We start from the raw sequence: 11,177 nt of genomic DNA on the forward strand, positions 1-11,177 counted from the left end.
TCTGTTTGACACCCCTGACCTAAATAAATACTGTTGCACCGTTCACTCCTTTGAGCTCAGCTAACAGAGCGTCACTGCTGCTAAATTGCTTTGATGTGAGTTTCTAATTTTGCAGCTTCACATATTTAAGTCATCAACAAGCTTTTATTATGCAGCAGAAGAAATGAGGTCTACATTCCATCACATTGCAAAACCTCTTAACTTAGAATTAAATATTTTAAGATTTTTATTTCCAGAAAGAACAGACTTTAGTTGTCCCAAAACACACCAAAAAGAATGACCCACAAGCAGTGAGCCTTGAAGTCATGCTTTGCCTGTATGTGCTGTCAGGCTGGTGGTCTCTGGAGTGGAGGATCAGCTCCTTGTCCTGCCTTCACAGTGGGAAGACAGAATGGCAACAGTGTGGACAGAGACATGTGGATTGAGGAGCGGGAAGAGGAGGAGGACCAAGCTGGACTGGACTGGCAGCAGCAGCAGTTTGCCTAGGGAACAATTTGGACCGCATAAGTGTTTGGTTCACTGTTTCACTTTAAAGACGAAAAAAGAAAGAAAGAAAAAAGAAACACTTGGTGTCTGATCGAATGAAAAGGCCCCATCTTGCTGTGAGGTTAAGGGTTGTTGTGGGTCTGAGTGCACGTTTATCTCAGACGGGGACATCGTAGAGGCAACTGCTTGTGGTGAAGTACTGATACATGTCAGTGATACATCATTTGGCTCACGGGCGCGTCACTGCAACTCCCCCTGGTTTCTGCTCCGCGGCTGCTGAGTGAGCCCTCATCTGGGACTCTCCTCAGCTCTTTCTGGGACAGTGGCGCGGCTGCCCCTCTGTTGGTCTTCCTTGGTCTCTTGTGTTCTGGGGGCCTCTGGATGTCTGGAGTTTTGATCTCCTCCATACCTGCTTCATGCCCTGGAGGACAGGGCTGTGGCCCCCCCACACCCTCTAGCAGATCATTACATGAAGGAACCTTTTAAAAAACAAAAAACAAGCGCGTCCATGCTCACAGGTGTACACACGGGTGATCACACCCACAAACTACACCCTTTTTGGCTCCTACCTCAAAGCACACTGTGTTCTGTTGATCTTATGTGCTGCACAATAATGTTTAATATTTAGTATTTACTGTCATATTCCCATATATCATTGTGATGCTGTTTATTCTATTACTCTTGTTCTCTTCTGCTTGTTTTCTTTTTTCTTTCTCAGCAGGTGACCCAGGTGATTGATATATGCTTTTTTTTTTCTTTTTTTCTTCTTTTTTTTCTTTTTCTGCTCACTCTGTTGGTTTTTGGTTTTTGCCCTTCTCCCCCGTCCCTCTTCTCAGCTGTTTCTCTTTCCCTCTTTCTTTCTCCCCTTCTTTCCCCCAGTCAAGTCTGTCCCATATTCAGTAAGTGAAAATAAAATAAACAATAAAAGGTGAATCAAATGGACCATTATGGCAAGGCTGGGATGGTCAATTTGGTAAAGTAAATCCGTTGGGCATCTTTCTTTGCCTTTAGACAACAATTCTGATGGCAAAAGAGCCAAACGGGACAGGCAAAAAAAAAAAAAAAAAAAAAAAGATACATCATTTGGCCATATTCACTTTATCAGAGATGTACCTTATACAAAAATAGCACAACATACAACAAATACAATTTTAAAAGCCTAATATATGCTTTATTTACATTGAAACATGCTTTTAAATAAAACTTACTAAAAACTAAGAAAACCAATTATTTTATAGCCAATTAAAATTTATAACATGCTAAAAATACAGGAGTTACCTATCTGTTACGGTTACATGTTTGAGTTTTTTTATCCAATAAAACATACTGCTCTTCTGCTGGCCAGCTAATCCTAGACATATCTATATCTATTATTAATGATTTTTAAGAGAGCTTTTTGAATCTGCTTCCACACTCTTGCACATCCACAGATACTTTTTGAGGGGCTCGTTAGATATTAGCCTGATGACATACACTTCAATAGCAAAAACACCAGATACTGTCGCTCCGTAGGGACGTTCAAACTCTTGGCATTGAATTTTCCAGTAACATACGAGTCTACTTTTATGGCTATGACGGTGTGATAAAAGTAGAACTGCACTCGCGTTTTTTCACAAGACTAATCTGTTTTTTTAAAAACATTATTAAACAGTGAAAATATGTACAATGGTAGTGTGACGATGCTGAAGAATATCTCTCTCATTCTTTCTGTTTCACTCTCTTGATTTTCGGCAGATGGCCCCGCCCCTCCCTGAGCCTGGTTCTGCTGGGGTTTCATCCTGTTAAAAGGGAGTTTTTCCTTCCCACTGTCGCCAAAGTGCTTGCTCATAGGGGGTCATATGATTGTTGGGTATTTCTCTGTATGTATTATTGTAGGGTGTACCTTACAATATAAAGCACCTTGAGGCGACTGTTATTGTGATTTGACGCTGTATAAATAAAAGTGAATTGAATTGATTTATTGTTTACAGTTCTGAGGACGGTGGAAAGTGAATTGGACTCTCTCATTTGGCTTTAATGTAAATGTCATTGTTGTGTTTAAAGACTGTTTAAAGACTCCAGAATTAACTAATGCTGTCAACTGAATGAGTAGAAATAACTGCTACGTCCAAAATATCTATGCCGTTGAAGCGATATTAACTGATTTTAAACAAGTGCTGCGCTTTACTTTTATGTAATACAAATTTATACCACAAGATGGCGCAGTTAGTGAGCAGAACCTATATTTGATTAGAATAGTGGCCTGACAAAAGGATAGGTCTAATGGTTAAATGTGTGTAGAGCTAAAAAGAAATCAAAGGTTAAAGAGCAATGCTCATTAGCCATCTTAACGCACTTAGTTGCAAAGCACTGCACCCGTGGTGACATTTTTAGTCAATTTCTACAGAGAATAAATATAAAAAGTACCTTTAACAATCCAACTCTGTTTTGTACATTTTTTCTTACCTATTTTATAGAAATAATAATTAAAAAAAATGTTAATTACATGAAAATTCAAACTACAACATGTAAATTTCATGCACTTTATTAGACTCTATTGCTTGCTTTTAGGTACGGTTTCAAGAAGGATTAAATGTTTGCTGTTTCATTTTCACTGAAATATACTGATTCAAAATGTGGATATTTGTTTCCCAAATATAAACACATCACTTAATCCAGTTGCAGTGTCAACGTGTGTTCCTGCCATATTTCTGGGGCATCCATTTCCAGTCCTGTTGGGAAGAACTAAGGGGATTTTGTGTAAGTTTTGAAGGCACAATCAGAGATTACTCAGAGGCAACATATATGTACTGCAAACTTAAACTGGGATTTTTTCCCTTCTTTTCTTAGCATTAGGGGCCGCAGTGAGCACTGATATTACATGTTTTAAAAATGCCCCAGGCGCTATGTGTAATGTATACTGTGTGTTTAGACTCCATCTTCATGTTTCTCTGATCCCCAGCCTGCGTTTTATGATAAATCTCTCCACAAGGAACAGAATAAACATTCTTATTGTTAATTCAGATTTAGTGCTTATATTTACATTTGTTGGATGGTGTTTGAAAGCAGATGTGTGGAAAGTCTTATGCAATAAAGATTAACGTTAAATTGATACTAAAATAACTACTGCACGACCTGTTAAATCCAACCTATATTCCCCATTCCTTCAAGCAGATCCTTCTTTTCACTTGTATTTACACAGACATGAATTGCACTCCAGTTTATATAGTGAGGAACAGATAATGAGTTGGCTTGTTTGCTCTGTAACGACAGAAAACTACGAGGGAGTCAGAGAATTGTGAGGTTTGAATTTCAGAGAGGGACCCAAAGGAAGTCATAAAGTTAATTCTCTAAGACAAGACAGTGGATGATTAAAGCTAAACAAACAATATTGTTCAGTGCAGGGAAGTTTGACAGGATGTTTGGCCAAGTAACAGCACAGAATCACGTCCGCTGGAAGGCATGGTGAAGTTTCTGCTCGCATTACTGCCATGAGGTTGCATTCAGGAATTAATGGTTTTCAAAGTCATTATGGAAAACTTAGCAAACAGAAGCTTGTTTAGACGTGCATTACTATCACTGGCATTCACTTGGAGCCTAGGAGCCGATGTAAGTCATTTATCTTATGACTTACATAAGATAAATGACTTACATGACTTACCTCTTTATTTATATTTATATAAATAGAACAATGCATAATTTTAGATTACTTTTAGTTATTTGTCTATCTATTTTATACAGCTCATCCAAGCCTCTTCTCATCTGCCTGTAGTAGGTTATGACTCTTTAAAATGGGTACAGATTTGTTTAAATTCAGATCTATACTCTATGGACCAAACTGATATTAGCCATGTAAGCTCCGTCAATAAAACGTCCTTTTTTTCCCACCCTCCAAGTCACTAGTGTTAAACTTTTTTAAGGGGCCAAGACATTAAATGATCCTCTAAACACCTGCGATAAGCACTAATGTCAGGCTTTAAGTCTCTGGGCTTCTACAGTAGCATTATGTTAGAGTGTCCATTGTTAGTCACGGGTAGCTTACTGGCTTGTGCAGTATTAAACAACACAAACACAGAACAGGAACACCTTAATCACAGAGCAGCTAGGGCCAGTAATGTGATACAGAGGGATCCAAACTAGTGACCTAATGAGAGACATCTGTGATTTCTCTACTGTAGTCTAGCTGAAAATGTCACTCTCACACTTCAGCAGATTGGTTCTTTATAGTGAATGGAGGAAAATATATCTGACAATTGAACTCTAGGCTAAATGTACCCAACATGGACTTTCTGAAAAGGTGTCTAGGTAAGGCTTGATAAAATATCATGAACAACTGGGAGTGATTTCTTTGAAGAGTCTTTGGTACAAAATCAAAATTGAGAAAGAACATGTATTGAGGACCACCTGGCATAACTGCGACGCATTCTGTGCTAGTTTCTGTGTAATCGGGCCAACTAACATGTGTGAGGTCTGAGATGCACAAAGGATTCATTTTTCTAATGAGTGCTGACATTAAACTAATGTAAACTACTGGCTTGCCAATGTGACAATCACACCGGTGTCACCAGATGGGCTCTGTGAGAAAATACTGTACTTGAGATAGTACCAGTACAATTTTCCACATGGTGGCATGCAGAGTGGAAAGTCACCTAAAATCACAAAAGAAGGCTTTAAAGAGCTTTTGTGTTTTTGCTTTATTTGTGTCTGTGAATCTCACCCAGAGAAATACTCTGGAAACAGAGTTTGTTTTCCTGTATCTGAATGTTTTGGCTGTTTTTTCCTGCATTTCTCAAAGTGAAAGGGCATTGGAGTTCTGTTTGTAGGGTTGCTGTTCCCCCGGGTGTAAAGCCGTAGAGGCCATACCAGGATTGCTTCATCTGAAAACAAGCAGCCGTTCTTTGGTAAGCCCATGAAATCTACGTTGTTTTGGTTCACTGTGTCTGTTTGCCTTCTCTTAGTCCTAATATTCCAACTCATCACACAGAGAGGGAACCTGGCATGTGTATTCTCTTGGGCTATAAGACTATTCTGGAATTTGATTTCATTTTCATGAAATGCAGATGTATAACTCACTTTGTAAATCTTTCTGAGTGTGCGATGAAAGCAGGTACGTGTGCACATTTTTAGCATGTTCAAGTGATATTTACAAGTTAATCAAACAGTCTTCAAGAAATGGCACAGGCGTTGATACCTGCCTACAGCCTCATGAATCATACAGCCTGTGTTTGGGTTTCTGTTAGGACAGTGTACGGAGAGGTTTTCACCCACTGCAAACATGGTCCCATGTGCATCACTGAACATGGATGACAAATGCAATCGTGGAATACTAGTTGGTTGATAAGTCTACTGGAATAAGGATTGGAGTGACAGTAGAGTTCACGAGGAATGGGATAAGTGTGAAAACAATCAAAGATAAAAAATACAGCATGAAAAGTACAGACAGTGGACCTTTTCCATTGTTTTTAACACTCAGTTTCACTTCAGCTCATTCTATGTTATGACTTCACACTTCTGACGGACCAACAACAGCATCAACAAGAGTAGTCCACAGACCGGTTGTAGCACATGTTTTTGATACTACCCCCATCTGGCAACAAACACTCTCTGCAGGTAGGCAATTATCAATCAGAGTTATTATAGTCAGAGTCAAAAGAGCAAACCAATTCATGCGAAAGCAAATAAAGTCAGAGAGGTTTGCTGTCCTCTGAAGGACACAACAACATGCAAAATTTGTTGCCAGTGTAAGTTCAAGTGATCATTTCAGTGAAGTAAAAGTCTCTTTGTGGAAAAACATCACATAAGCAGCTGCGGAAATTTCAGTTGCTCTAAATGATGCCGTTCCATCAGGGCCATGCAGTAAATGTGCCCGCTGGCTTGTTCGTGGTAGCACAGACAGAGCTTTGTCGGCTTGACAGAGGAGCCCTGGCTCTGCTAAGAGTCCATATTTGTATGTGATGATGGAGCAACACAGACTTGAAAGAATAAAAACTGCTTCTTTTGTTATTTGATTTCCATCAGATGCTTGAATAATTCAGTTTTGGAAGGATTTGTTTGCTGTGACTGTTCGCATGAAAGAAGAAGAAAATATCATTTCTGAATTATTGTCCTAAATAACTTGTGCAAGTTCAGGTTGGTGGCACATCCACACACAGCAGCTCTAGACTCTAAAGATCGATGCTTTGTTTGCACCCAAAGTTCGGTTGGCTGCACGCACCAGTGCTGACAAGCTTAGTTGACCCTAACACAGTCACTCAAATATGTGTGCTGCAGGTTATCCACACTGTGCAGAGACATAAATGTGTACAGTTAAGACTGGGTTTGCACACTGTACTGCCTTTCCATCACATGAGTTTTCACTTGCTGCTTCTGCACTCGACACAAAGACCTCATTGTGACCAGCGGGATTCCACTGCTATAGTCCTAGGTGAGATTATACAAACACACTTATATGTGTGCTCTACATCAGCTCTAAAACGATCTTACACCAACATATAAATACTTGCATTATAGATTTTTGTAATGTCTAAATGCACAGAGCCACACAAAGAGGGTGCATGCTGTTCATTAGAAATACTGCAGGTTGGATTCACATTGCCTCTGCAAGAATCAAAGCCAATATTGCCATCTTGTGGAAAAAGCCCCATACAACACATTAAAATAGTTTAGAGATACCAAGTACATATGCTGTCATTTTTAAACAATAAATGTTTAAAATCTAGTTTGGCTTTACAGTTGAAAATAAAGTAATTTAGATTGTTCTTCTAAAAAAAGAGTTTAATTTCATACCCACAGTTGGTTCATCAAAACATTTCGCGGTAGCCTGTGTTAAATAAAAACACTGCCACATGTTTTATCTGGTCATTGTGCTTATTAGAAACTGTATATATTGAAAGCTGGCTTTTAAACAAGCATGAAATGATTGCATTAAAAAAAAACATCTCTTTAGTCCCAAACTGAAGGCGACAATCCGACACATTCAGACGTAGTAGTAGATGGAATTATTGAAATTATTATTTTATTGATAAGTACTCTATGTCTAATTTGGTTGTATTACAACTTTCTATGTTATATTGGTTGCGCAGCCGTTAAGTATCAAATCTGTACCAACACTCTCCACATTATATCAAACAGTTGCATGTTTAGAAATGGAGCTGTTAGACAGAAAAACATCTACTGGTTTTCCAATATATTAGTAATTGTCTTTAATCATACTTTAGACCAACCTGTTTTACTTCTCCTTTCATTTGTGCTTTGGCTTGGGGAAATTGTTTCTTGATAAATTATAAATTCACTTTCACAATATTGTGAATTATAGCAACATCATCTTCTGTACAGTAAGTTCAGATTGTTATGATGATGATACCCAGCTCTACCTGTCTACCAAACTTACAACCATTAGTAAGGAAATTACAGGAAATCAATTTTCAATTGTCGCGCAATCTTCTCAAATTACACCGTCTGAGCCGAGTTGCCGAAAGCGGCAGGTCGAGGGGATGTAGCTCAGTGGTAGAGCGCATGCTTTGCATGTATGAGGCCCCGGGTTCAATCCCCGGCATCTCCATTTTCTTTGCCTGCAGTCCAGCGCACTGCTGCTCGAACTCCGAGCTTTCCTAAATGACACAAAAGATGGGTAGGGGAGAATATACGTCATGACACTAATCCCCTTAACAGCGTGACGCTGGTTGTCCTCCGTGTTGAAAGAGCAATGTCTCATTGGAGAAACCAAACAGCCACTTCATAAACGCAAGGCACGACATAGAAGAGCCACCTCAACAGGACAAGACTCAGCTGTACATCTGTATCTGAAGACCAAAGGTCGCTCTTTTGTGAATGCCAGTGTCTACGATTTGGACAGAGAAGACACATGGTTTGAAAAAGGAGGGAAAGAAGCCACCTATGTCCACTGTGAACGACCATCTTTGAACAGAGGCGGTGGCTTTCCACACCAAGTGTCTGCCACCAATAATCCAGTTTTGAGATCCCTTCCCAGGCGCCTGAACGCCCATTCAAATCTTTGGTCATTTGACCTCAGTCATATGACAGAGCTAGGCAAGGTCTTCACCCGAAACCACTGTTGATAATGACCCACACCCGTCCACGGTTTCTCGGATGAGTGTTGAAACGTCTTCAAGAAACTTAAAGATGTCCCGACGCTTTTGTTTCCAGGCTCATTAAACAATGTGCTTAAGTCGGAATACAAAATGCGCATCTTAAACTCACCACTATGTGTTCTAACCCTGTTGAAACCCTGTTTTATGAAGGCAATTTAAACGAGAACAGCATGTGAAAAATACCATTTCATTACAAAGGTTTGAATTCTTAAGCAAAAGGAACATTTAGCGCCACATTTATGATCAGATTCATTTCTGCAGCATCGCAAAGACTTCTTTTGACGTTAAAAAGCTGCTAGACTTCCTGAAAAGACTCAGAGTAAGTTCTGTGTCTGAAAGGCGTGGGGTGTTTAGGATTGTTGTAATTGCAATAAATAAATTCATTACTTGTTCCAGCATGTTACCTCCCTAAATCAACTGAACTATAGAGAACGGTAAACACACTTTGATCAGTTAATATAGATCATCAACTTTAAATCTATGTTCTTCATACAACAGCGATTCACTTCGGAGCTCAGAGGTGTTTCGGTCAGTTAGTGTTTGATTTTCAGGACATTCTGTGCGATGGTGGTATAGTGGTTAGCATAGCTGCCTTCCAAGCAGTTGACCCGGGTTCGATTCCCGGCCATCGCAGCGCTGGATCTTTTGTGTCTATCTTTGGCGCAATGTTTTTTGTTTTGTTTTGTTTTGTTTTGTTTTGTTTTGTTTTGTTTTGTTTTGTTTTGTTTTGTTTTGTTTTGTTTTGTTTTGTTTTGTTTTGTTTTGTTTTGTTTTGTTTTGTTTTGTTTTGTTTTGTTTTGTTTTGTTTTGTTTTGTTTTGTTTTGTTTTGTGGGGGTGCCTTACTCTAATCTCATCACTGAATCAGTGTTACTGCAGTTAACTAAAACCAAAGTGATAACTAAAAGTAAATGTGAAAAACCGTTACCGTTTTTGAATGTTTTTATGCAGACTTTGAACGTCTACAAGCCTGTGAGTCTGTGTCTTGCCTCTGACATTATGCCCTCCATTCAAGAATAATTAATAAAGACAAAAATTGAAACTAAACTAAAACTAAACATCTACAAAAAATAGAAATTTTAGAAAATAGAAAACAGACTAAAAACTAAACTGAATTCAAATCAAAAAGTTAAAAGGAAATAAATATAAAAGCTAAGAAGAAAATACAAAACACCCTCTGAATTGTTTTGAAACAATTTAGCTGCTGTCTGTGTTAATCTGTTGGAAAATGTGTGGTTAACCTTCAGTATGAAAATTTATTTATTGATAAATGTCCTGACTTCCAAATAGAGTGAAAGTAGGAGCAAAAATTTTAATGCCAAAAAGTATGCATGATATGATGAGCATCAAGGTGAGGACATCCTGAGCACACTTAACCTCGTATTCCTGACAGCATAGTGCAGTCATAAAACCATGTGTCCAGCAGATGGTCCTCTTACTCTGTTCTGTCTCTGTCTGACTGTCTCGGGTTGCATAGGAAATTTTGTACATATCAATCACTTTGGTTTCAGATTGCCTAATATTTAGTAAGAACATCAGTTTGACAAAATCAAAGAGGATGCTGAACATAAAACCCTGCTAACCCTGCATGCAGTTAAAAAACAAACCGTATTGCAGTAAATAACACACAAGTACCATCTATTTTTCTTTTAATGTAGCCATGCTTTCATATTGTTTATACCAAATTCTGCAATTCTCCAATCGTGTGTTGTGCAAATTTGGTGAAGCCCGTGTGAAATGTAGCTACAGTTTCCTGTTCTTAGGTAACAGGCGTGACATCCAGTGGGGTCTTCTTCTGTCGACATTGTTTGAGGTTCTCAGAGATGCTCTTCTACGCTAACTGTACGGGCAGATCATTTGCATTTCTGTTGCCTTTCACTCAAAGCAGTCTGGCTGTTTGCCTGTGACCTCTGTCATTAACAAGGCAATGCTACATTCAAAGCCACTTAAATCGCCTTTACTGCTGCCATCTGATTAGCTGACTAGATATTTGCATTTAAGCAGCTGAACAGGTTAATATATATTTGAGGTTTTTCTTTAAATAAAAAAATATAATCATCCACTAAAAGCTTTTTGTGTTGACTGTCACATGTATCTATCCATCCATTCGCTTCCGCTTATCCTTTCCAGGGTCGCTGGAGCCTATCCCAGCTGTCATAGGGCGAGAGGCGGGGTACACTCTGGATAGGTCGCCAGTCACACACAAAGACACAGACAACCATTCGTACTCACATTCACTCACAGATTCACACCTATGGGCAATTTAGATTAACCCATCCCCACTAACTGCATGTCTTTGGACTGTGGGAGGAAGCCAGAGTACCCGGGGAGAACATGCAAACTCCACACAGAAAGACCCCGGCCTGATGGTGGAATAGAATTCAGGACCTTCTTGCGGTGCGGCAACAGTGCTAACCACCGTGCCACCGTATTTATTTTAACCGTATATATTTTAGTTATAAAAGCCTAAAGCACATTTAAACAGCAGAATTTGAGCATTTTAGAGTGCTTTAGAGACAGGCACATTTACATACCAGGTCTCCAAAGATTTCATTTTTAAATCCATAAAAAGCTGAAAGCTGTGTTTTGTGTTGAACTAATAA

General features: G+C 39.0%; 2 non-coding genes across 2 annotated transcripts; both read left to right on the top strand.

The window, feature by feature from the left end:
• Positions 1-7,954: 7,954 nt before the first annotated feature.
• Positions 7,955-8,026, top strand: trnaa-ugc (transfer RNA alanine (anticodon UGC)). Its single transcript has one exon. It is a non-coding gene; the product is annotated as a tRNA-Ala (tRNA).
• A 1,111-nt stretch (positions 8,027-9,137) lies between these two features.
• Positions 9,138-9,209, top strand: trnag-ucc (transfer RNA glycine (anticodon UCC)). The gene has a single exon. It is a non-coding gene; the product is annotated as a tRNA-Gly (tRNA).
• The last annotated feature ends 1,968 nt before the right edge of the window (positions 9,210-11,177 follow it).

This window comes from Aulonocara sp. 'chitande type north' Nkhata Bay, linkage group LG9 (assembly GCF_057382095.1).
Source record: "Aulonocara sp. 'chitande type north' Nkhata Bay isolate Kocher_YH1m ecotype deep benthic linkage group LG9, A_spYH_male_GT1.1, whole genome shotgun sequence".
NCBI classification, from domain to species: Eukaryota; Metazoa; Chordata; class Actinopteri; order Cichliformes; family Cichlidae; genus Aulonocara; species Aulonocara sp. 'chitande type north' Nkhata Bay.